Genomic DNA, 26158 nt, shown 5'->3' with positions numbered 1-26158 from the left:
ATTTATGTGAATATATTCAAGCAATATCACATGAACATGGCCATATTTACTCAGGCAATCACAGCAATACTTTGTTCAATAGTTCTACAGACATATAGCCTAATTTATAAAAGAAAGGAAAACAAGGAATTTAGACTCTATTTTGTGTTCAAGTACATTATTTTACCAGTTTCAGGATCCGCCAATTTGTTAAAGATCCAAACATTACTAATTCAAAAACATCATGTCAAAAAAAATTAGCTGTTTCTGAGAAGATATTGAAGTGACAAGGAGAAAAACTGATTATATAATTTCATACAACATTTCAATAAGCAAAACGTTTATACTGAGCAAACTCATATTGCCACTTACTTTGTCAGTTTTTGCTCCACCAATAGGCTACTTCCAAAGTAGAAAGCATCAAGCTGGTGTTTCATTCCTGAATGATTCAGTGTGTTTGATCAAATCCGATTCAATAACTCATTCCTAAACAACTTGGCTGCATCCAGTCGCATACCTCCCTACTATATAGTTGGGCTGGAAAAAAAATTTATTCACCTAACTACCGCAATATTTTTGTTCACGGTTTTAAAATATATATATTTTTTATTTGAGAATCAATATTAATTCAAATTAAATTGCTTTATTTTAGCCCTTGCTTGTAGACGAGTTAGACAGCTTTTCTTCCAACAGAGGGTGAAATGTGTCATTATCTATGATTGTTAAGTGATGTAATATACCTTTCAAGTGGACGCGTGAAAGCGATGAGACTGAATGCAACGAAAAGACCTTGCGCTACTTCATATGCTGAGAGAGAGAGATAAAACAGTAAAGCTGCATGATTAATCTGTAAAATATTGTGTTCTCAATTCAAACAACTACACAATCTTATTCCAATTTGTTGTTCTATCAAACCTTTGACAAAATCATATCGCAACATTCAAATCTGTGTTGGCGCTGACGCTGATCCAGAGAGACTTATGTAACAGCTTGACAAACAACACTCTTCAACCTCATAGTTTCATTATTTCTGTGAGACAATAGTTAAAATTATCATAGAAGTATTCACCTTTTGAAGTTATCACCTTTTGAAAATGGCGCTTCAAATAACGACCCTATCTATTAAATCATGTCGCCACGTAAAAAAAATATTTGTTATTGAATCACTTATTTAAGAGAATTTAGTACTGTATGATGCTTCTGGAATAAAACTCAGAAATAAGTGATTAATTGTTTTTAACCTTATACATTAGGGATGCAACAATACAGTTAGTCAACAGTTCAATACATACCTCGGTTTTTTGACCACGGTTTTCGGTTCGATTCAGTTCTGATGGCTTGTCACATCAGTTTCTTGCTATTCTATTCTTAGCCGACAGGAAAAGCAAGAGGTTAAGGAGAAATAATACTATTTTTGTTATTGAAATACTCTTTAATACAAACTTTACTTCAAAAACACTTGTACACATTCCTAGTGTATTGTATAACATAAAATAAATATATATAAAGATTTACACTGGCAGCTCAGAGCTGTACAGCAGCATTTAAGTATGAAATTGAATGAATAAATGTAAAAATAAAACATTACATAGACGTCACTATAAAATATAGGCTATATTGAGTCTTATTAAAGCTACTGTATTAAAGTTTTCAGTCAAGAGCAGTGTGATTTTCTCTTTGTCTTTGAAGAAATGAATACAGGTTTGGAACAACATTAGAATGAATAAATAATGATTTTAGAGTGAACTGTCCCTTTAAGGACAAGCGGCAGCATGTTCACTAGGTTGCACTGCTGTCAATTTAAGACCTGCACGCATCTGATATACAGATACACGCTGATTTTACTTTCACTTTAGACATAACCGACTGTGTTTATGTTGTGTGTATTTGACAGTATTAGGGCAGTAAGACTACTTAGTTCCGTAATCACGCGTATGACAGTATACACACAGTGCATAAGCACGCAAATGAAATTTTTAACCGGCAAGGCTTTAAAACGCATGCAAAAATGAACTTTCGTGATTCCCCACTTCACCGCTCCATTAAAGTGTGAACACCCCTAACTTTAGAGCATAGTGATTGGATATTTGCTCATATCCAAGGCTCACAGGCACACTCAAACAGAGCCAATTCGGAGATAAATAAAAATAATTAATTAAATTATCTGTATTATTCTGTATAAGTGTATGATTTAACTTTTCCCCATGGAAATGGTCTAGTGTTAAAAAACGTAAGGCACACCTGTGCAATTATCATGCTGTCTAATCAGCATCTTGATATGCCACACCTGTGAGGTGGATGGATTATCTCGGCAAAGGAGTGCTCACTAACACAGATTCAGACAGATTTGTGAACAATATTTGAGAGAAATATTTGAGAGAAATAGGCCTTTTGTGTCCATAGAAAAGTGTTCTTACAAAAGCACAATACATATCGTATCGGCACCCAAGTATCGTGATAGTATCCAATTGGGAGACAGGTGTATTGTCTCAGCCCTACTATATAGTAGGCGGAAAAAAAACAGCATGTGACAAAATAAGTATTTCACAGTACTCATAAAACAGTAGGCAAAAAGCATCCGGATGACCTACTACTTCCGGGATGATTCTAAAGTGTGCATACGATGGACACTTTACTATCCCATGAGGCCACAGAAGAGGATTTTTGAATGGCAGTGAAGCAACGTAACTGACGCTGTAAGAACATGGCGAATGTAGTACATCCAGGTTACATTCATACTACACACATCCATGCGACACTGAACAAAATTATAAACACAACACTTTTGTTTTTGCCCCCATTTTTCATGAGCTGAACTCAACGATCTAAGATTTTTTTCTATGTAAACAAAAGGCCTATTTCTCTCAAATATTGTTCACAAATCTGTGTTATTGAGCACTTCTCTTTTGCCGAGATAATCCATCCACCTCACAGGTGTGGCATATCAATATGCTGATTAGACAGCATGATTATTGCACAGGTGTGCCTTACGTTTTTTAACACTAGACCATTTCCATGGGGGAAAAGTTAAATCATACACTTATACAGAATAATACAGATAATTTAATTAATTATTTTTATTTATCTCCGAATTGGCTCTGTTTGAGTGTGCCTGTGAGGGTTAGCCACAACAAAAGGCCACTCTAAAATGTGCAGTTTTATCACACAGCACAATGCCACAGATGTTGCAAGTTTTGAGGGAGTGTGCAATTGCCATGGTGACTGCAGGAATGTCCACCAGAGCTGTTGCCCGTGAATTGAATGTTCATTTCTCTACCATAAGCCGTCTGCAAAGGTGTTTCAGAAAATTTGGCAGTACATCCAATCGGCCTCACAACTGCAGACCACATGTGACCACAGGAGCTCCACATCCAGTATCTTCACCTCCAAGATCGTCTGAGACCAGCCACCTGGACAGCTGCTGCAACAATCGGTTTGCATGACCAAAGAATTTTTGCACAAACTGTCAGAAACCGTCTCAGGGAAGCTCAACTGCATGGTCGTCGTCCTCATCGGGGTCTCGACCTGACTGCAGTTTGTGGTCGTAACCGACTTGAGTGGGCAAATGCTTACATTCGATGGTGTCTGGCACTTTGGAGAGGTGTTCTCTTCACGGATGAATCCTGGTTTTCACTGTACAGGGCAGCGGTTTGCTGATGTCAACATTGTGGATTGAATGGCCCATGGTGGCAGTGGGGTTATGGTATGGGCAGGCGTATGTTGAGCATGTTTGGGATGCTCTGGATCGGCGTATATGACAGCGTGTTCCAGTTCCTGCCAATATCCAGCAACTTCGCACAGCCATTGAAGAGGTGTAGACCAACATTCCACAGGCCACAATCAACAACCTGATCAACTCTATGCGAAGGAGATGTGTTGCACTGCGTGAGGCAAATGGTGGTCACACCAGATACTGACTGGTTTTTGTGTACATAGAAAAAGTCTTAGATCGTTGAGTTCAGCTCATGAAAAATGGGGGCAATAACAAAAGTGTTGCGTTTATAATTTTGTTCAGTGTATATAGAACATACGTTTTTAATGGATGTAAAGTAATTACTTATTCAAAATAAGTACCTACTCTAGAGAGTGTGATTTCGCACACAGCCGTTGTTCACGTTCCTTAATGAATTAGTGTTTTAAACTAATTGGTTCAGTGAATGATTCAGACGAATAACTCATAAAGACAGTATCTCTTTGCCACCTACTGGCCTACATGAAATGATGTATACTTCAGAGTCACTGAAAAAAAATCTCCATCACTAATATGCCACAAACACAGACAAGCGAGTGATATTAACAGAATACTGCTCTTAGAAGACCGGAACTGTAACCGGAACTATCTGTTGTATAAAAACAGTGAATGGTGTATGCTTTGACTCACTTCTGATTGAATTTTGATTCAATTATATTTTCTCCTTAATGTTTACATTTTCTAAAGAAAATAATGATAAAACAATGCTCAAATAAGACTAATGTAGGGAATGGTTGAATTTCCATGAATTCTTCTTCACAAATTGATGCATGGACAAGATCCCTGTACTGTGTAGATGTCAGAGGTATAGCCTACCCCTAAAAGGAAACTATGATTAAATTATTATCTCACAATATTCTGTGTCAGCATTTGACAGTGAGAACCTGTTGGAATTATAGGCAAGATAGTGGAAAAGATGGCTATTGATGTTCAGAGCCTCTAGATCTGACCCAGCCCCTCTTACTGTGATGATTACTTCCATCCTCTCTCTTGTAGATGTCTGAACAGTCCCATACTAGCTTCTTTTCAGCAGGACAGTAAACTAAGTCCACACGCGATGTGATCATGTGTACTGAACTCAGCAGAGTGCTTTTAATAGTGGATTAACAGTGCAGCTAAGTAAATATGCCTTTTCATTCTGTCTATTGCAGATATTCATATTCTGAGGGTATAAAGCACCTCAGAGTTTAATAAATCTTGGGCCGTCAGACGTTGAGTCACCAGCTCTCTTGGTTTGATTTAAAGGTGACAGGTTTATAGCCCAGCGCTCCTGGCTTTGGTTTGAACGTGTCAACCCCTAAACATGCACCCGCGCACACACACACACACACACACACACACACACACACACACACACACACACACACACACACACACACACACACACACACACACACACACACACACACACACAGACAGACAGTTTCTGAGCCAATATATATTTTTCATAATTATTTAGAGCAAAAACAATTGAAAATCACAATCAGTTTGAATACCTATGTTTGTAATGAAAGACAAAGTCTTATTTGGAAAAAAAAAAATCATAACCAAAACTAGAGCAACAATGTAAAGCACAATGAAGTGCTTCATGTGTTATAAAACAAATGTAGGGATGATTTATTCGTTTGTGGAAAGTGCTTGCAAAGAATCCCAGAGAAAGCTGGGAATGTTGAGCGGTGTGCAAAGGTGGCATGCAAGCCCTTGAAAATGGAACCATTCAGTAAGTTTAGCTGTGCCAATAAAATTATATATAGCATACACATGATTTCAGACAGGATGTACTGTTAAATTAGGTCAGTGTAGTGAGTGTTATTGTTCATGCATTTAAATGCAGTATAATTGTGAAAAAGGAAATTCATAAAACTGGCACGGACACTGTAATGACACAGTAATGAATTTCTCTGTAATTCATTTTTTACTTACAGTTTAACTGATGTAGCACTCCCTCCAATAAACTGGCTTATGTCAATGACATACATTACAGTAATATTGTCAAACATTATTATTTAATTTTTCCATTTGACTATATATTTTAAAATGTAATTTACTCCTGTGATGCAAAGCTGAATGTTCAGCATCATTACTTTGTATAATTACAGTGTCACATGATCCTTCAGAATTCATTCTAATATGCTGATTGAGGCTCAATAAACATGTATTATTATTATTATTATTATTATTATTATCAATGTTGAAAACTGCTGAATAAACCCATGCTGAATTAAAGTATTACCCAAATTCAAAACTGACAACTCTCTTGACTCAGAAAACAGTGCAACATTTAAACTGAATCCATGGGATTTGGGTCTCTCATTGTTTAGGTGGAAATATACTGACATAATCAGTACAAATATAGAAACAACCAAATTAATCATCACAAAGAAAAATAGACACAAATCCTCATATTCCTGGCATTCGTTCACCATGGATTCAGTCTAAATATAAACATGATGCAACTGTCCAGGTCAGCCTTCAGTCTACAAACAAGCAGCCGTCTATCCCCCCCAGTGAAATATTAAACGCTTTAGAATGAAATTAACATTAATTTTATTCTTCTTCAAAAGAAAATGTATCAATAATGAATTTAGGCATGGATATTATTTCCAGCTCTACACATATTTTTAAACTGACAATTTGCTTATAACATCTGATTTTAAAGACCTTGAAAGACACATAATAAAAAGAGAGAAACGATTAGAAAAAGCTTCCCCACATTTCAGTCCCCTGTCATTGGGCTGAAACTTAAGTAAAGTTGTCTGATCTTGAAAAAGGGGAAATCATCTATTAAAGCCTTTTCTTTTTTTATTAAAAAAAAAAACAAATAACAGGGGACTTTAATGAGGTGCTCAAAAGACAGACACCAACAAAATAAATAAAGAAAAGCAGTTTCTCATCTGTCCTGGGGCCATGAACTAATCCAGTCCCACCTCTTGCCTAGTGGCTATAATGACTACAGTGATTCTCCTACTTTAACCAGTCCTTTCTAAATGACTTTGAAATGTCACTGCCTCAGCCTTCTGTTACTCACCTCGTCTGGTGTGTGTGAACTCTGGTTTTACCATCGTGCAATGATTATACGTCCAAAGAGAGGCTGTGTGCACATGAGGGTTCGCCACTTGAAATGTTCGATCCAATCTTTCTCTCCTGTTGCTAAGTGCTGGTGTGGCATAGCACCGTATGCTCAGAAAGGTTAATTATCTATTAAAGAACGGCTTGGATGCAATCACATGACGACTATCTTCAAATGATTCTGTTCCCTTGTGGTCTGGCGTTAACAAAACAGGGAACGCCCTCAACGTGACCGATGGCATAACGTGTAGCAAACATGGCAATCTACTGGCCAACAGCCAATGGCATCCATGAGTATAAGAGTGTGCCTGCAAAGTACGTCATCAGCTTTTTTTGTCTTCAGGAGCCACATTTTTGATCATGTGGAAAGCTAAATGGCAAGTTGTCTTCAGCGTTTTCCTTCGCATAGGTGCTTCCTCACACAAGCTCTGTCTGTTTCGGTCCTTAGGGAGCTGGATGTGAACGTTATGATTCACGGTAAGGAAGCTCCGATCGTGTTTGTCTCTCTTTTCGTAGGAGATTGACAATCGCCTGTCTCTCATGGGTCTGGTCTTGCTGAGGCAGCGCGGCAGCTACACTCATGGAGGTCGCGAGTTGAGCTGGCCAAAGAATTTGGAGAAGTAGTGGATATTTCCAGATATAAAAGTGGCCATTTGTTCGCCAAAGCATCAACTCCTGATGACATGTTGAAGTTCCATTTTGAAAGGGAATGTCTCACGTTACGACTGTACCCCTGGTTCCATGAGAAGGGGAACGAAATGTGGTGTCTCGTTGCCATGCATCGGGTTGCCTGCAAGTCTCCTTTAGAAAATTTGAATCCTTTTGAGAATTGATGATGTAGGCCAATAGATTGCCATGTTTGGTGCGTGTGTCAACCACCGGTTACGCTGCGGCTCCAGAGTTACTGTAACCAGGGTTACAGTCATAACATCAAACGACTTATTACATTATAAATGGACAGAATCCTAGAGATAAATGGCATTTAGCCCCAATATCAACATTACTTATTGTATTACATCATACATTACAGATAGTTAGTTTATGTTTGTTCAAATACTTAAAAAAAACATAGCTCAAATATTATAAATCTAAATTTTAATTCTAATTAAGTGAATGGATGGATGGATGGACAAACACATATATATATATTTTTTCTTTTCAATATATATATATTTTTTTCCCATAAATACAATTCTCTACAGATTGCAGACTTCTAGAAACGTCAAGGTTGATTCAAGAGACAGAAATTCCAAATCAACCTGTGATATTTTTCAACCAAGTGGAAATATATCTGCTGGTGTAATGAGTAATGGGAAGAATGATTAGAAGTGTGTGCATTGCACTGCTATGTGAACATCTGCCAGTCAGAGGAGGAGACTGAGGCGAGTGGTGCCCAGCTGGCTTTGCTCACCCGACTGCTCAACAGGAGGGCAAACAGAATTAGGCAAATCTGAGGCAGTGCTGATGAAGAAAAACAAAGATCCATTTCCCAAACACAGCAGAGGGCAAATCATGGCACAACAGGGCATAAGGAGGACTAAATGCAGGCTTCAGTGTTGCCTTTCATCTGGCCAATCAGTCACATTTTAGAGCGCCAACCAAACCTGCTTTACTATATGTGTCTATGTGTTCAAGGAACTTCAGTTCAACAAGCTCAGGTTTCCTGGACTGTCACATACTGCAGTGATAAATAGAAGCTATATGCTGGGGTTTACCAAGAAAAAAAGACAAGCTGAGCACTAATAAAACAAGGATGTCTTTGCTAGGGCTTATATGCTAGATACAGTTCAGCGGCAGAGGTCATAGAATGGCATTTTAGCTTTGGTTTTTTAGACTTTTTATAAATGTACTTTTATAGATTTTTTTGTCACATTGGGCCAGTTCAGAGTTGTTTATGTCCACCTACAACTGCATTGTATATATATATATATATATATATATATATATATATATATATATATATATATATATATATATATATATATATATATATATAAGTGAGGAAAATAAGTATTTGAACACCCAGCTATTTTGCAAGTTCTCCCACTTAGAAAACATGGAGGGGTCTGAAATTGTCATCGTAGGTGGATGTCCACTGTGAGAGACATAATCTAAAAAAAAAAATCCTGAAATCACAATGTATGATTTTTTAACTATTTATTTGTATGATACAGCTGCAAATAAGTATTTGAACACCTGTCTATCAGCAAGAATTCTGACCCTCAAAGACCTGTCAGTCTGCCTTTAAAATGTCCACCTCCATTCCATTTATTATCCTAAATTAGATGCACCTGTTTGAGGTTGTTAGCTGCATAAAGACACCTGTCCACCCCATACAATCAGTAAGAATCCAACTACTAACATGGCCAAGACCAAAGAGCTGTCCAAAGACACTAGAGACAAAATTGTACACCTCCACAATGCTGGAAAGGGCTATGGGGAAATTGCCAAGCAGCTTGGTGAAAAAAGGTCCACTGTTAGAGCAATCATTAGAAAATGGAAGAAGCTAAACAAGACTGTCAATCTCCCTCGGACTGGGGCTCCATGCAAGATCTCACCTCGTGGGGTCTCAATGATCCTAAGAAAGGTGAGAAATCAGCCCAGAACTACAGGGAGTGCAGAATTATTAGGCACGTTGATTTTCTGATCATATTTTTTTTCCAGGCACATTTGACCAATTCCAAACCACAGTAATCCTAATAACTACTATTGATTTAGTATTTAATAATGTATAAGTGATATATAATTGTTCATGAAGGCTGGAAATGAAAATCACCTTATATTCAGGTGTGCAGAATTATTAGGCATGTTTTCTTTTACAGATAAATTGAGCCAAAAAAGAGATTTAACTCAGACTGAAAAGTCAAAAAGTATTAAAAGCCCATGAGAAGGATGCAATACTAATGCAATACTAGACATTGCAGTTAAGGCATGACCATTGGACAGTGAAATGCTCGTTGGGTCAGCAGGATCTGACAAAAACAGGTGGTGAAGAAAAGACACCTGTTAACTGCAAAATAATTAAGAATTAAGGTGAAGAATTAAGGGTGAAACCATCAGGAACCCTTTAGTCTCCAGCGCCACCATTTTCCAGAGCTGCAACCTACCTGGAGTCTCCAGAAGTGCAAGGTGTCAGGATCTCAGAGACTTCAGTTAGGTAAAGAATCCTAAAAAATGACCCCCACTAAATAAGAATCACAAGCTGAAGTGTTGTAAAATACATGAAGAAGGTTTTTTTATAGGCTTTATGGACAGATAGGTTGAGAGTGACTCTTGAAGGACCAGCACCACATCCTCTAGTACCACTGTTTGAAGAATTCATCTTCCAGAATCTGGCAGTACGTTTTGGGAGTTCATTTTAGTCCATCCTGAAGTCCGTTTTGCAGAGATGGACTAAAAATGAACTGTAATTGCAAACAAAGGCTACTGTACCAAATATTAACATTGATTTTCTCAGATGTTCAAATACTTATTTGCAGCTGTATCATACAAATAAAGAGTAAAAAAAATCATACATTGTGATTTCTGGATTTTTTTTTTAGATTACAGGGAGTGCAGAATTATTAGGCACGTTGATTTTCTGATCATATTTTTTTTCCAGGCACATTTGACCAATTCCAAACCACAGTAATCCTAATAACTACTATTGATTTAGTATTTAATAATGTATAAGTGATATATAATTGTTCATGAAGGCTGGAAATGAAAATCACCTTATATTCAGGTGTGCAGAATTATTAGGCATGTTTTCTTTTACAGATAAATTGAGCCAAAAAAGAGATTTAACTCAGACTGAAAAGTCAAAAAGTATTAAATGCCCATGAGAAGGATGCAATACTAATGCAATACTAGACATTGCAGTTAAGGCGTGACCATTGGACAGTGAAATGCTCGTTGGGTCAGCAGGGTCAGACAAAAACATGTGGCGGAGAAAAGACACCTGTTAACTGCAAAAGAATTAAGAATTAAGGTGAAGAATTAAGGGTGAAACCATCAGGAACCCTTTAGTCTCCAGCGCCACCATTTTCCAAAGCTGCAACCTACCTGGAGTCTCCAGAAGTGCAAGGTGTCAGGATCTCAGAGACTTCAGTTAGGTAAAGAATCCTAAAAAATCACCCCCACTAGATAAGAATCACAAGCTGAAGTGTTGTAAAATACATGAAGAAGGTTTTTTTATAGGCTTTATGGACAGATAGGTTGAGAATGACTCTTGAAGGACCAGCACCACATCCTCTAGTACCACTGTTTGAAGAATTCATCTTCCAGAATCTGCCAGTACGTTTTGGGAGTTCATTTTTAGTCCATCTCTGCAAAACGGACTTCAGGATGGACTAAAATGAACTCCCAAAACGTACTGCCAGATTCTGGAAGATGAATTCTTCAAACAGTGGTACTAGAGGATGTGGTGCTGGTCCTTCAAGAGTCATTCTCAACCTATCTGTCCATAAAGCCTATAAAAAAACTTTCTTCATGTATTTTACAACACTTCAGCTTATGATTCTTATTTAGTGGGGGTAATTTTTTAGGATTCTTTACCTAACTGAAGTCTCTGAGATCCTGACACCTTGCACTTCTGGAGACTCCAGGTAGGTTGCAGCTCTGGAAAATGGTGGCGCTGGAGACTAAAGGGTTCCTGATGGTTTCACCCTTAATTCTTCACCTTAATTCTTAATTCTTTTGCGGTTAATAAGTGTCTTTTCTCCGCCACATGTTTTTGTCTGACCCTGCTGACCCAACGAGCATTTCACTGTCCAATGGTCACGCCTTAACTGCAATGTCTAGTATTGCATTAGTATTGCATCCTTCTCATGGGCATTTAATACTTTTTGACTTTTCAGTCTGAGTTAAATCTCTTTTTTGGCTCAATTTATCTGTAAAAGAAAACATGCCTAATAATTCTGCACACCTGAATATAAGGTGTTTTTCATTTCCAGCCTTCATGAACAATTATATATCACTTATACATTATTAAATACTAAATCAAAAGTAGTTATTAGGATTACTGTGGTTTGGAATTGGTCAAATGTGCCTGGAAAAAAAATATGATCAGAAAATCAACGTGCCTAATAATTCTGCACTCCCTGTATGTCTCTCACAGTGGACATGCACCTACGATGACAACTTCGGACCCCTCCATGATTTCTAAGTGGGAAAACTTGCAAAATAGCAGGGTGTTCAAATACTTATTTTCCTCACTGTATATATATATATATATATATATATATATATATATATATATATATATATATATATATATATATATATATATATATATATATATATATATATATATATATATATATACACACACACAAAATATACAAAAATAATGTAACTTTTAGACACCTGCAATTATTAAACATTTTTCATTTTAAATGATTAAGTAGTTAATTTCTTCTAAACCCGGTCAAAATTATAATTTTACATAATCACAGCAAATATGAAATATTTTCTATCATATTTGAAAATAATTATAAAAAATATCTATCTTTATATATTTTATTTATGGTTTAATTTTTTTTATTTTATTTATGAAATTCATTTTTTTAATATGAATTTTGTAGAATAGTTTATGCTGATATACTTTTGCATTACAACAATATAATATAGTTTGAAATATTACTGTATATTAATATAAATTTTTATCTATCTATCTATCTATCTATCTATCTATCTATCTATCTATCTATCTATCTATCTATCTATCTATCTATCTATCTATCTATCTATCTATCTATCTATCTATCTATCTATCTATCTATCTATCTATCTATCTATCTATCTCTATCTATCTATCTATCTATCTATCTATCTATCTATCTATCTGCAGCTCATAAACATAACTCTACTTATATGGTTTCTGTTTACTAGCAACCGTGGAAATTAAAACCATGGATGATATCACTTATTGTGCTCATTAGAGCTGATTATGACCTCATTAATTTTCTGTGGGGTTACAAAACCAAAGATGACACACCTTCAATCTATTTGAGGATTAAGAGTCAAATGCACCGATTCCATGTTTCCAAGGTGACAGTTCCTCACAATTATGTTGAGCTGCATTCTTGTTCCATGTGTTGGAACTGAGGCAAGGCTGGAAAGTGTGGCATCATCTCTGGATTTTATGTAAAATAATGAGCCCCATGCTTGTGGTTTTATGGGCACCGGCATTCTACTGAAACTCCAAATGAGACCTGTTTCATTAGAAGTTTTTGCGTTGTGATTGTTAAAGAGATTTGTAGACTGTTGAATCGCATAAATATGCCAACCAATCAGAACCACCAACGCCTTCATCACAATTCCCATATTTGTTTCTTATAAATTATAAAAGATCATCAAGTTATCCAGGATACAACCCCTGTTGAAAAAAACAGCATATGCTGGATAGGTATGTTTTGAAGCATGGCAGCTGGTTTAAGCTGGTCAAGTGCTGGTCCTAAGAAACTAGCTCCAGCTCAGGACCAGCTTATAACCAACTCAGGACCAGCTTAAACCAGCTCATGACCAACTAAGGACCAGCATAAACCAGCTCAAACCAGCTGCCCTTCTTCAAAACATACCCTACCAGCATATGCTGTTTTTTTTCATCAGGGATCCATCTATTTCTGAATGATGAAATCTTTCAACTTCACCCTTTAAATGAAATGCATTTTAAAAAATTATAATTGTAAAATACTAAAATGAGTGCGCTTAACTTTGAGCCAAAGGAAATATTAACAGAGTAAAGAGAGATGGTGCCATACAGGGCTAAGAGTGAATAACAAGCATTCAGATTTTTACTATCAAGGAGACTATGTCTAATCCTGATCCTGATCAGTGAAGCATAAAGGGAAAATCGCTCTATATTAAATCTTAATTATCAGCGCAGGAACGGCTCAGAGGTGAAATCATGTCAATGTTGTCAAGCTTCAGGGGCTGATCCTCACTTCAAAAGAATATTTGAAGAGGAAAGATTTACTTTTATTTGTTTACACAAGACAGTTTGGACATTAATAGGCAAAACCTCGGCAAAAAAAGGAGAGCGAACGTGAATGAATGGAAGGACAGAGCAAGGAAGTATTTGAGGAATGCTGGGAAACCCTATGTGAACCGGAGAGGAGAGCAAAAACAAGGAAAAAGTCCACCAAAAGAGGTGAGTGAAAACCCGTATACAAAGTATCTAACGTTACCTAAAGTTAGCGGTTACAGTCAGAGGGGCGTGTAGGTTCTGTCTACTACAGTTCATATAGCTCACTCTGTTTAAAGGATCATTTCATGAATGGGTCGAAATGAAAGCTGAGAAAATTAGGATTCAGGGGACGTTTTAAACATGTCTGTACTCCTTATAACCACGGAGAAATGAATCGAAACGCTTTAGGTGCGTCTCTAACACCAGCTCAGCTGCGTCATTCATAGATTGTGTTATACGTAACGTTACTGCTGGCAGAATTGTATACATAAACAAACATAATATGTAAATATTATTATGTAAATTCATCCCCAATCTTTAAGATGTTTAGAGTAGAATTTGATTGCTTTATGTCTTCACTGAAATTGGTAAAAAAAATAAAATAAAAAGTCATTGACGTGTTTAAAATATTTTGATATAGGCTAATTTTTGTATCCCGTTAACGTTACCATTTAATGCAACACGTTGTTTTGTAATATTGTATGCTATGTTATGTTTGTTACTTGTTATTTAATAAATAATAAAAATAAATTAAAAAAAGGAATTAATAAAAAAAAAATGCATTGATTGTGTAAGCTGATATTCTAGCAAGTAACCTTAATAGCTGCTAATAGCTCTAGTTTTTATAGCTAAAAAAAAAAAAGAAAAAACGCTAATGTGACTTTGTTTCTGTTAAGGGCAAGGTGTGCAAGGAGACGTGTCCCAGGCAGTGTTCAAGCCTAACAGATGAACGAAAACTCCAGCTCTTCACAGAGTTTTATGCTGTCTCTTATGAGAGGCAGCAGGCTATCATTCTCTCTGGTTTGGAGCAGGTAGGCTAACTTAAGCAATTCATGACCATATCATGTCAACAGTATGCAATGCATTACAATGTAGGCCCATGAAATAACCAGTGAATTGAATACTACTGTATGCCTTCAATTCACTAAGACTGCACATGTGCTTGATCACTGTAAATGTTACATTTTGTGAGGATGGATGAAGGATGACCAGCATCAAGTAGGCCACCAAGTGCATTAAAGACCACAGCGCTTTGATGCCCTAAAAGGCACACACATGGCTTATTCATTCTCCTAACCAAAGCCTACTCACATACTTAATGACCTTAACTTGACAGCATACGACGGCTAGCCTGCTACGCTATGGTAAATGTATTTTTTTTTCTTTTTACTTCTAGCACAAGGTGAGTCGCAGACGACCACGTGGGCCTGACACTGAGAATACTAAGAGGAAGTACACCTTCAAGTACAATGTGCAACAAGGAGGCCAAAGACTTGCTGTTTGTAAGCTTACATTTATGTCCGTCTTTCAACTGACCAACAGTCGCCTACAGGCAAGTTTTCTATAGCCTAGCGTTTTCCGTTTAACTTTTCATTACATGCATGATTTTAATTAGATACATTGTCCATAACATATTTATTTAAAGTTACATATCTTTGAAAAGGTTATTCAAGAAAAGTTAGGCAGTCAGTCTGAGGGAACAGAGCAGGTAGCTAAAGTCAGGTCTCCATTAGAGGACTTCAGAGGAAAACATAAGAACAGGTAAGTAAAAAAAAACAAAAAAAACTTCACCTCAGGAAAGATTATTGTGTATTTAAAATGGGTCATTTATGTAGTAGAAATGTAACATTATTTTTTAATTTGGAGCCTTCTAGACTGAGAAAAGTCAGAAAATTAATTTTTGATTTATGGGGATGAAAGACAACAACTCCCAGAATGCACTGGGACACAGAGACGCACTGGTCTCGTAGGCTATCTCTCACGGAGGAGAATGCACATCAACTGATCACTTGGTTAGCGTTCATGTAAACACTACATTCAGATTCACAAATCGTAATAAATTCAGTTAGATTTGAACAAAAGATGTGCATGTAAACAATGACGATTTTTGCGTCATCGCAGGATTTTTTCCAGACAAAAAATACATAAATCTCTCGTCTCAGGGGGACATGAGGGAGGAAAGCACGGTAATTCGAAAATACTACAGGTTTTCTACTGATACAAAGCTTAATGCTAAATCCTGAAGTATCCCTTTAATGACTGTATGTGAAAAACAAAATCCTATAATTTAATGTCAAAGAAACAATGCAATTTTGCAAAACAGACCAGCATAGTTTATTATATTTCCCGTGTTCATGAGTTGTGTTGTTTATTTTTTAGGCCTCATAGCATTCATCCTGCAGTGAGAGAGGGGATAAGAGAGCATATCCTGAGCTTCCCACGCCAACCGAACCACTACTCACGGTTGAAGGGAGATGTGGAGAGGGAGTACCTGAGCCCTGATTTAAACCTGCTCCGCATGTTCCGCCTGTACAAGGAAAACAATCCAGCATCCACTGCAAAGTTCTGGCTCTATAGGGACATCTTCAAGCAGCAGAACCTCAGTTTTGGGCAGCCAAGAAGTGACACTTGTGCGAAATGTGACGCCCTGTTCTCAAAATTAACAGCTGCTACAACAGATGGAGAAAGGTTGAAGATCGTAGCCGAGAGTGAGCTTCACCACCGGAAAGCTGAAAAAGCGTACACCCAGTTGCAGGCTGACACAGATTGGGCCAAAGCCAATGATGACTGCCATGTCATTTGTATCGACATGCAGGGGGTAGTGTTCACGCCAAACCTGACACACTCCAACGTGTACTATCAACGGCAGCTGGCCAACTACAACCTCTGTATCCAGGAGATGGGCACTGACGATCCTCCTACAATGTGCCTCTGGCATGAGGGCATCGCTCACAGAGGTTCCATCGAGGTGGCAAGCTGTCTTTTGAAGTGGGCAGAAACATCTTTCGCTCCCCTAGTCCAGGCAAAGGAACGGAAGCTCATCATCTATAGTGACCGATGCTGTGGGCAGAACAACAACTGGCGAGTCCTAAACCTCATGGCCCTGCTCGTATCTAGAAGGTACTTCAGTCAGATAGAGCAGAAGTTCATGGTGTCTGGTCACTCCTTCCTTCCCTGTGACCGTTCATTTGCCACGCTGGACAAGAGGCGTAAGGTGTCCACACTCCACACCCCCAGCGATGTTGCCGAGATGATCCGTGGAGCCAGGCAGCAGCATCCATTTAAAGTAACTGAGATGAAATGTGCGGACTTCAGGCAGCTTCCTGATGCAACATTAAAGCGTCCACCTGGCCTCCTAATCACATCCATGATGTGGTTGAAAGTGACAGGTAAAAAACCGAAGAACTAAACTAAAACTAAACTGGTTTTCTGAGATTAACAGTGTTAGGGATATGTGCGTGAAGGAAGAATCTTTATTGAATTTCTTGTTGAATCATGATTTCAGCTGCTGATCCATGGTGTGTCCACACAAAAGGGAGCCACAGCCTTTACGAGGGATGGAAAACCTGGCTGATCACCAAACAGAGGAAGAATCAACCACCTCCAGCTCCCTTGTTCTCCACCACGTATGCTCGTGCTTACGAGGACCCTCTGCCCGTCAAGAAGGAGAAGCACCGTGACCTTATGAAAATGCTAGCCTACATGCCAGCGGAGGCCCAAGCAATTTATGGGACATTAGAATGTGAAGAGTAGCCTGGTAGGTCATGTGCAGGGTAAGGTGGGGTATATTGTGTATATTGTGTAAAAGTAATCATAAAAGTAGTTGTAGCTTATCTTGTATGCCTTATCTTATGTTGTATGTAGCGACTATGAGTCAGATAAAATAATAACTCAACGGGGAACTGAATTAAAATGAAAGACTCGAATGACACTATGTATTAAATAATTCAGAATTAATGTTTACACCTTAACTTATTCGTCCGCCGATATGTAAGGACTTAAAGGGGGCTCTGTTAAAGGGAAACATGTATATTTAGCTCAAATGAATGAATTTAATGAATTTATAGGGAATTTTGAGAGTCTATTTTACAGCCGAGCAAATGACTCTTCTAGCGTTCATTTGAACGGGCCGTAAATATCAACTCTGCAGCGGATATTAATATCCGAACAATAGTGAAACACTATTTAACAGCCAGGTAACTTAGATCGGCAGTTCAAGACATTAAATTGATAAGCACATAACACAAGAACAGTTATCTTTGAATACAAACGGAACTTTATTGATTAATCTAACACATCAAACTAATATCTAACCTAAACACACACACTCGCACATTCACACGTTGCAGAAAGGAAGAAGGTGAGGAAAGAATAAGTTCTAAGAGAGAGAAATTATGAAATCCTAAGCAATCTATGCATTTATGAAACATGACCTGAAGAAACCATTGATCAGTAATTTAACCTCCTATCGTTTCTTAGGCAGGGTTATTACATTTGATCTAATGCACCAGTTCAGCTTGGAATCAAAAAGGCGTTACTTGTGTTTGGGTTTCGCGTGTCGTCTGACAAAGGGGAATTCCCTTCTCCTGGCTGTACAGGGATTTTCCCGGATCTTTGATTCGCTGAAGGTCTGGTTGACGTCTGTGGAAGCCGAACACGTGGGGTGTTGGCGGCTGGATGAAAGTCTTGTGGGCGTTGTTTGAAGTTGGAGCGCGCTGTTAGAAACTCGTTGTTGAGAGACTTTTACGGCGAAACTTAACAGACCCGAGACTTAGCGGAAATAAAATAAACTTTAAGTAAAAGAAAGGAAAGTGAGAGAAAAGCAGATGGCCTGAATGAAATCGTTGTTAACCCATTTTCTCTGAAGTTGGTCTGTCACGATCGTCAGATCATCTCCTGGTAACTCCGTTCAGGACTCTCTCTGGTCATACTGCTAGGACTGAGCTCATCTCTGAACTGCGAACAGGCCGCGAACCAGCTCGAACCGAACTGGAACCGAACTTGAGCTGAACTCTGCACTGCTTCTGGTCTGAACTGTACAGAACTGTAGACAGAACTGCAGACAGAACCGTACACAGAACTGAAAAACAGAACTGAACACAGAACTGGAACTTTTCGTTCGTGTTCTGAGACTAAACTCAAACATTTGCCCATCCCCTGGATGGGTTCTGGCCAATTAGGCTTCAGGGGTGACTGTGTCTCCACCCCTCCCACAAAATTGGGTTATCTATAGAATTTAGTTTCCTGCTCTTAAGCAGAGAGTAAATTTAGACCTAATTTCTTACTATAAGGACATGATCAATTCTATAAAGATTTCATTCAGCTCATCTGTTGGATTATACCCATACGAACACACCGGTATCAAACACAATGCTTTTTCATCCACTCATTCAATAGTTACATAATTGCATGAATTGTGAGTAATATACATGCCTAATAGTCTAACTAACATGTATTAGTTGTAAACACACTAACAAGTTATGTCGAAGGCTATTTGAATGAAAGTCCAATAATCAGTTATTTGATGTACTCCATAAGCTAACAGTTTCTGTGATCTTACTCTGAGTTTTAGCTGTCACGTGGAGTTCATTTGCTGGTCATGCAAAGACAGAGGTCTGGTTGTTTCTTTGTCTTGTGACAACCACAAGCCTTTTGTCCTCTTTTAACTGAGTTTGGTGGCGAGTCCATAGGAAGTCAGAACTAGTAGCTCCGGGGCAGAATCAAGCCCCCATCTCCCTCGTGATGATGATGATGATTTCCTGGAGCTGAATTGTGCTTTGTGAACGGGGATGTTCATTTGATCGAATCATTGGAAGATTAACTCATCTATATGTCTGCGTCCATAATTGCTACATACCCCCCTTCGTTAGGCGATGTGTTGGGATGAAGACATCGGCGAACGCTGTAGAAGCACAAGGAGAAGAAGCAGACACAATACACAACAAACAACAAGACAACACCTCCATGATTGGCCACTGTACTGGTGCAGGGCCTTAGATTATTCGGGTACTAACAGTTTTAAACTTTAAACTTAAGGTTAATTTGAAGTTTACGTTTTAACGTTCCTCGGTTTATCGTGTCGACGTAATGTAGTTTAACTTTGGTGTTGTTCTAATTTGGTTCGGTACGGTGACTCTTTGACCAAATTCTGTGTTTAACTTTTGTTTTGTTTGTTTTCTTCACTTCTAAATCGTACTAGGTTGAGACCGTTGTACCTTTCTTCATGACGTGGTGACATCATTTGTGGTACAAATGAGGTGACCTCCTAATCATGGAGCTCTCTAGCTCACATTGGTTCAAAGGTGGCCTGCCGATATTAGGCGTGGTGCATCAATCCCTATATCGTGACCTTGACCCTTATGGGGTAGACAGGCATTTTACCTAATAAAAGAAGAAGGAGAGGGAAGGAAGAGGTGAAACAAAACAAAACAGTTGAGTGTCTCTAGGTCTTGCCTACAACTACTCGTGCAGCTAAGGTGTCGTGTACCCTAACTTAATGAGAGGTGTTCTACCTGTTGGGTAGATTGTGCAATGTTTCCTATGATGAGTGTAGCCGGGTCCATGCTAAGCTAGTTTCTGAAGCTAGTTTCTACCTGTGGGAAGAACATGTTTGCTGAATGTTTTCCCTGGCAGATGTGGTTAACTTCTGTATGTTAGCGAGTATGTAAGTTATGTAGTGTATGTAACGTTAGTGGGTGTATGGTCAGATCTGTTCTAGTCTGTTTTTGGTCCCCCCTTTCCTGGAAGGCGTGTCAATCAGAATCTGACTCATCCCATTTCCTGTCCTCTTCATGGCATTTGAGGGATTCTCTCAATAGCTGCATGACTTCTTGTGAGTCGCTGCTTTGCTTGTGCCCACGGCCGTCTGGTTGTTTGGATCTGGCAATGGCATGAGAGTCTTGTTCTTCGGCGTACTCAGTGCTGTGCTTAACTGAGTGGTGCCGAGGTGGGTTTTGTCGTCGCTTACCCACGTTAGATGCTCTGGAATGTGTGGGATGACGATGGTCTTTGGCATCTTTAGGGTTTCTTGAGAAGCGAGGCTGGTCCCATGGCTTTTCCCAGCGGTTGGTGTGGTAGCTGTCATGGGAGTCACGTTCTCTTTACTCTTTAAGATGGACTGTGGTGTAGTCATGCCACTGGGTGTCGTCCAGTGCAAGGCTTGGGTCTTGGCTGACGGAGTTTGACACTGTGGATGTTTTCAAACCTTTCTTTGAGGCCATCTTTTGTTTGATGTAGGCCTTGTGTGTCAGGTCACGCAGCTGTTGGATTGTCATCGTGTCTGGGCAGGCCATGATGCCTAGATGACGACTCACTCCAGGGTGCATGTTTCTCAGGAAGATGGTTTTGAAGTTCAAATCCTCTTCAAGTTCAGGTTCGTTATATGCACCAAAGTAGGCTTGTCGGAAACGGCTGTAGTAGGCTTGGGGAGTCTCTTGTCGACCTTGTTTGGTTTCCCAGGCGATTAACAGTCCGTGTTCAGACTCAGGGCCTGTAAATTCTTGGGTCAGCGTCTCACGTAGTAGCTGGTAGTTGTACTTTACGTGAACAGGTTGCCGATCTAGAAAGCTTCGTACCTCGGGACTGGATGTGGCTCTGAGGAGGTATAACCTGTCTCGGTCGGTCACCTGAGGTCTTGCCTCTAGGTAGAAGTCAATATCTCGGAGGTAGGCCTGGATGTCGCGGCCCTCCGTGGAGTTTGGGTTGAACTGGGTTATGTTCTTAGCGAGCTTGTCGAGGTTTTCAAAGGTCATCTTTTGTGCAGGTTCGGAGTCTGCTTGGATGAGCTCTCTTTTGTTGGCCGGGACAAGTTCTGTGGTGGAGGCCGGTGACGCTTTGGGTTGCGGCCATTCACTTCTTCCGTTGTATGGCAGTTCTTGGAAGGAAGACTGTGTTCTACTCAGCAGTAGTGATGCTGAGGGAGTTCTATCCCTTCTTGGCTCTGGTCTCTGTTTGACAGCATGATTGAGTTCATATCTGACCGCGTAGAGCTCGTCGTTGGCGTCGTCTCGCTGTCGGATCAGATGGTCCATCTCAGTGCTGTACCTTTCAAGGTGGTCTTCCAGAGCATTGATTTTAGAGTTCTGGTCTTTAATATCAGCGTTGGCTTTCTCTAGCTGATGTTCAGCAGACTGGAGTTGGTTTAACAGGTGTTTATGTGCAGTCTTTGACTCTTGTTTGTCGCGTTCAGCGACTGCAAGGGCTTCTTGGAGCTTGTCAACTGGTTTCTTTGTTTCTTGCTCCACTTCGTCAGGCACTTTGAGTTTGTCTTGAGCTTTAGCCTTGAGCTGGTCTGTGCAGCGTTGAGTGTGCATCAGCTCTCTCAGGAACTCAGTGGTCTGACGCTTGAAGTCGTCCTGGACTTTCACTTCCAGCTTGTCTATGTGGTGTTGGGCACGTGTCAGCTCCTCTTGAAGGTGGATGATGTGCTTGTCGCAGCTTAGTTTCAGCTGGGCTGTGAAGGCGTTGCTTAGGGAACAGGTGATCTTGGCTAGTTCCATGTGGTTGTTGTTCTGGCTTGAATCATGTGTCAGGAACCTTCTCAGAATCATGATTATTATTAAAAATAATAACAGTTCAAGTGTCTTTGGTATGAGGCAGTCTGTAATGCCTCTGAGACAGGCGTCCACATCTTCCCCTTTGGCAGTGGGGTTTGTCGTCTGCGACATGTTGGTACGCTGGGAGAAGAGACTGACACAGATCTGTGTGGGGTATAAGCCTATGTGTGGTGGAACAGCTAAGTGTCGTTTCAGTGATTGTACCCCAATAGTGGCGTGTTGTGACGACTATGTGTTGGTCTCAGTGTAGACAGGTAGGCTAGTGATGTGAAGGCTTTGTCACTCAACTAGGTAAGGGAAAGAGAGAGAAAAGGGTTAAAACAAATCTCAATAGATTGAAACAATTTTCTTTTCACTTGGAGAATTTCTTCTTTTTCTAAAAAGAAAATTCTATCAATGAAAAGCTGTTTCCAAATCGTGATGCGAGGACTATGTCACTCAGCTTAGTAAGGGAGGAAGAGAGAAAAGGTTAAAAACCTATTTCAATTGAAAGAAACAAAAATAACTTTCACTGGGAGAAAAAGTTCCTTTTTTTTCTATAACTACTTCCTATCAACGAAAATCTTTTTTCAAAACAGAAACAATATTATTGTTTATGTTACAGAGTAAAATAATACAATAATAATGCTGATACCTCTTTCCTTAGTCTGACAGGATTGACGCCACACACCTTACAGGCGGACCGCTTACGCAGGGATGCGTTGAAGGCGACGGTGGCTCAACACTTGTCTCTGTTAAATGAACTTAGATATGTCAAAATTTTAAATTGCGTTTACAAATGCAGGGAAAGCATGGAGAACAAAGGAGGGTTTGATGACCAATCAAATGCCTACTGGTTTGTTTCTCTGGGAAGAATTATCTTTCTCTTTCTTTTAGAAATGATCAATGATTCTTCCAGGCTTGTTCCCTATAAATATGAAGAATAAAATTGAATAGAGCAGGACAGAACAGGGAAGACGTGAGGAGAAGGGAGGAAAGCAAGGAGATCCGACCCCGCAAATGGCTCTGAAGCCTTTGTCTGACTACGAGTATAAAGTTGATAGTTGATGGTCAACTAGTCACCCAAAATAAATATTTAGTCAATGAGGATTGTCTCTGATTTATTTTGAAACTCGTAGGAATCTGGCACTGTCTCCTATTGAGGCTCAGGTGTGTTACAAAAAGGGAAGTTAAATAAAGAGATAAATGAGTAAATAAAATAGAGTGGCTAAGTGAATAGCTACAATAGGAAGAGGGGATAAAGGAGGGTATAACGCAATAAAAATAATGAATAAGTGTGAGTCCAAAAGGTTTTGGTAATAGATATCAATTTAGTGGTTCACTTGAACTTCTAAAGTTCCAGACGAATACCTAAAGTAATTGGGTCTCAATGAGAAATTCTGAAAATGAGTAAATTCCAGAATAGTTAGAATAACTTTAAAATCATTTTATATGACTTTGAGGAATGAATCTTGAATTTTTTCTTTCATTAAATTCAAACTTAACAATTAATAATTGCAAACCAGTATCTTTCCTCTTCAAGTAAAATGTAGGTAAAGTAACTAACAATTGTGAACCAATATTTCCCTTAAAGTAGAGTATAACGTAATGTATTAGAAAGATAAGAGAAAAGTAAGAAAGACCAACAGTGTACATAAAGTTGAGGTGTTTAAATGGTTAAATCACTTTAAAGTGACTCAAACAGACACTGCATTTACACGTATGTTAATACGGTTGATACCTAAAACTAATGCTAAAGCTTTAGCATTTAGGCTTCAATGTAAACAACTGCTTCGATTAGCTTAGCCTGTAGCTGTTAGCTACCGTAAGGTTTGTTTACAAATATGGCTTCGACGCACTGCGCATGCGCTGGGTTTATCCGGAAGCGCTGGTTGACTTCCGTGCCGCAGTCGTGACTATGGCGACAAACAAACGCTAGCGGCAAACATGTGAATTGCAGACAGGGTAAAGTTAGGAGTAACTAGAAAAGTCAGCGCTTTTCACCCTGTAAAGTTACACATAAGTTTAGCACGTGCAATCGAGTGTATTACGTGAAATGTCGGCACATTTCATCAATGAAAATCAAAATAAGGAACACCACTCGTAGCTGGTTTTGCTCTGTGGGGCTTTTCACTCAGTTTGTTAAGAGTGAGATTAAACTTTACAGTTACAGTTCAATGTTACAGTTTTGCGCTGTAAATAGAACACTATTGATCTCGGCGGATCTATGTGCATATAGAACCACAGGGTTTCTTCTACTGTTGATTCTCTCAATGTCAGCTTTACTTGGGTTCAAATCATTCTCCTTTAAATCACACTGGGACACGCAGTGTTTTTACGAGATGATATACACACCGGCAAGCTTTAACTGCTTAACATTAGCACAGGGAAGATATAGCTCTTCGAATTACAGTGGAACACGCACTGAATTAGCTATAAATAAGGCTTTAATACATCGATCAAGGAACACGCTTGATCTGACCGCGCTGTGAGGAGATTATTCCTCGCAGGGTATTTCAATGTATGCAGTTTAAGTTCGTTCAGTTCTCTGGCTGACTGATATACGTATAACGTTAGCTATTTAATGACACTGGAACACGCAATGACATCAATTCGGCTATAAACGAGGCATTCTAGAAATTAAGGAACACGCTTAATTCTTACCTTATCGTATAGTGTGAGATCTCAGATCTTAAATTACTCTAATGCAGTTTCAGAACAGGGACAGACTTGGGTTACACAGCGTTCCTCATTCATTCAACACAGCTTTCAAATAGGCGCGCGCGCAGCTTGCGTCCCGAGCGCGCGCACACACAGACAGACGGGTCTAGCGGTCTGATCTCTCAAAATGTAATTCAAAGATAAAATCTCGATTTATATGCTTATAATTTAGGTTAAAATGCCCGCAGCATTCTCCACCAATACTGTAGCGACTATGAGTCAGATAAAATAATAACTCAACGGGGAACTGAATTAAAATGAAAGACTCGAATGACACTATGTATTAAATAATTCAGAATTAATGTTTACACCTTAACTTATTCGTCCGCCGATATGTAAGGACTTAAAGGGGGCTCTGTTAAAGGGAAACATGTATATTTAGCTCAAATGAATGAATTTAATGAATTTATAGGGAATTTTGAGAGTCTATTTTACAGCCGAGCAAATGACTCTTCTAGCGTTCATTTGAACGGGCCGTAAATATCAACTCTGCAGCGGATATTAATATCCGAACAATAGTGAAACACTATTTAACAGCCAGGTAACTTAGATCGGCAGTTCAAGACATTAAATTGATAAGCACATAACACAAGAACAGTTATCTTTGAATACAAACGGAACTTTATTGATTAATCTAACACATCAAACTAATATCTAACCTAAACACACACGCTCGCACATTCACACGTTGCAGAAAGGAAGAAGGTGAGGAAAGAATAAGTTCTAAGAGAGAGAAATTATGAAATCCTAAGCAATCTATGCATTTATGAAACATGACCTGAAGAAACCATTGATCAGTAATTTAACCTCCTATCGTTTCTTAGGCAGGGTTATTACATTTGATCTAATGCACCAGTTCAGCTTGGAATCAAAAAGGCGTTACTTGCGTTTGGGTTTCGCGTGTCGTCTGACAAAGGGGAATTCCCTTCTCCTGGCTGTACAGGGATTTTCCCGGATCTTTGATTCGCTGAAGGTCTGGTTGACGTCTGTGGAAGCCGAACACGTGGGGTGTTGGCGGCTGGATGAAAGTCTTGTGGGCGTTGTTTGAAGTTGGAGCGCGCTGTTAGAAACTCGTTGTTGAGAGACTTTTACGGCGAAACTTAACAGACCCGAGACTTAGCGGAAATAAAATAAACTTTAAGTAAAAGAAAGGAA

The 26158-nt window shown here is 39.0% G+C and overlaps 1 long non-coding RNA gene across 1 annotated transcript in view; it reads right to left on the bottom strand.

The window, feature by feature from the left end:
* LOC307134853 overlaps positions 1-23899 on the bottom strand; it is a 236348-nt gene extending 212449 nt beyond the window's left edge. The window contains exon 1 of the long non-coding RNA XR_013817609.1: positions 23248-23899. This is a non-coding gene — a long non-coding RNA (uncharacterized lncRNA). The remainder of the gene's footprint in view (positions 1-23247) is intronic.
* Positions 23900-26158: the final 2259 nt, after the last annotated feature.

The sequence above is a fragment of the Gobio gobio genome (assembly GCF_949357685.1).
Source record: "Gobio gobio genome assembly, chromosome: 12".
Classification (NCBI taxonomy): domain Eukaryota; kingdom Metazoa; phylum Chordata; class Actinopteri; order Cypriniformes; family Gobionidae; genus Gobio; species Gobio gobio.
The sequence above is the reverse complement of the archived record's forward strand: the minus strand, read 5'-3'. Positions and strand labels throughout refer to the sequence as shown.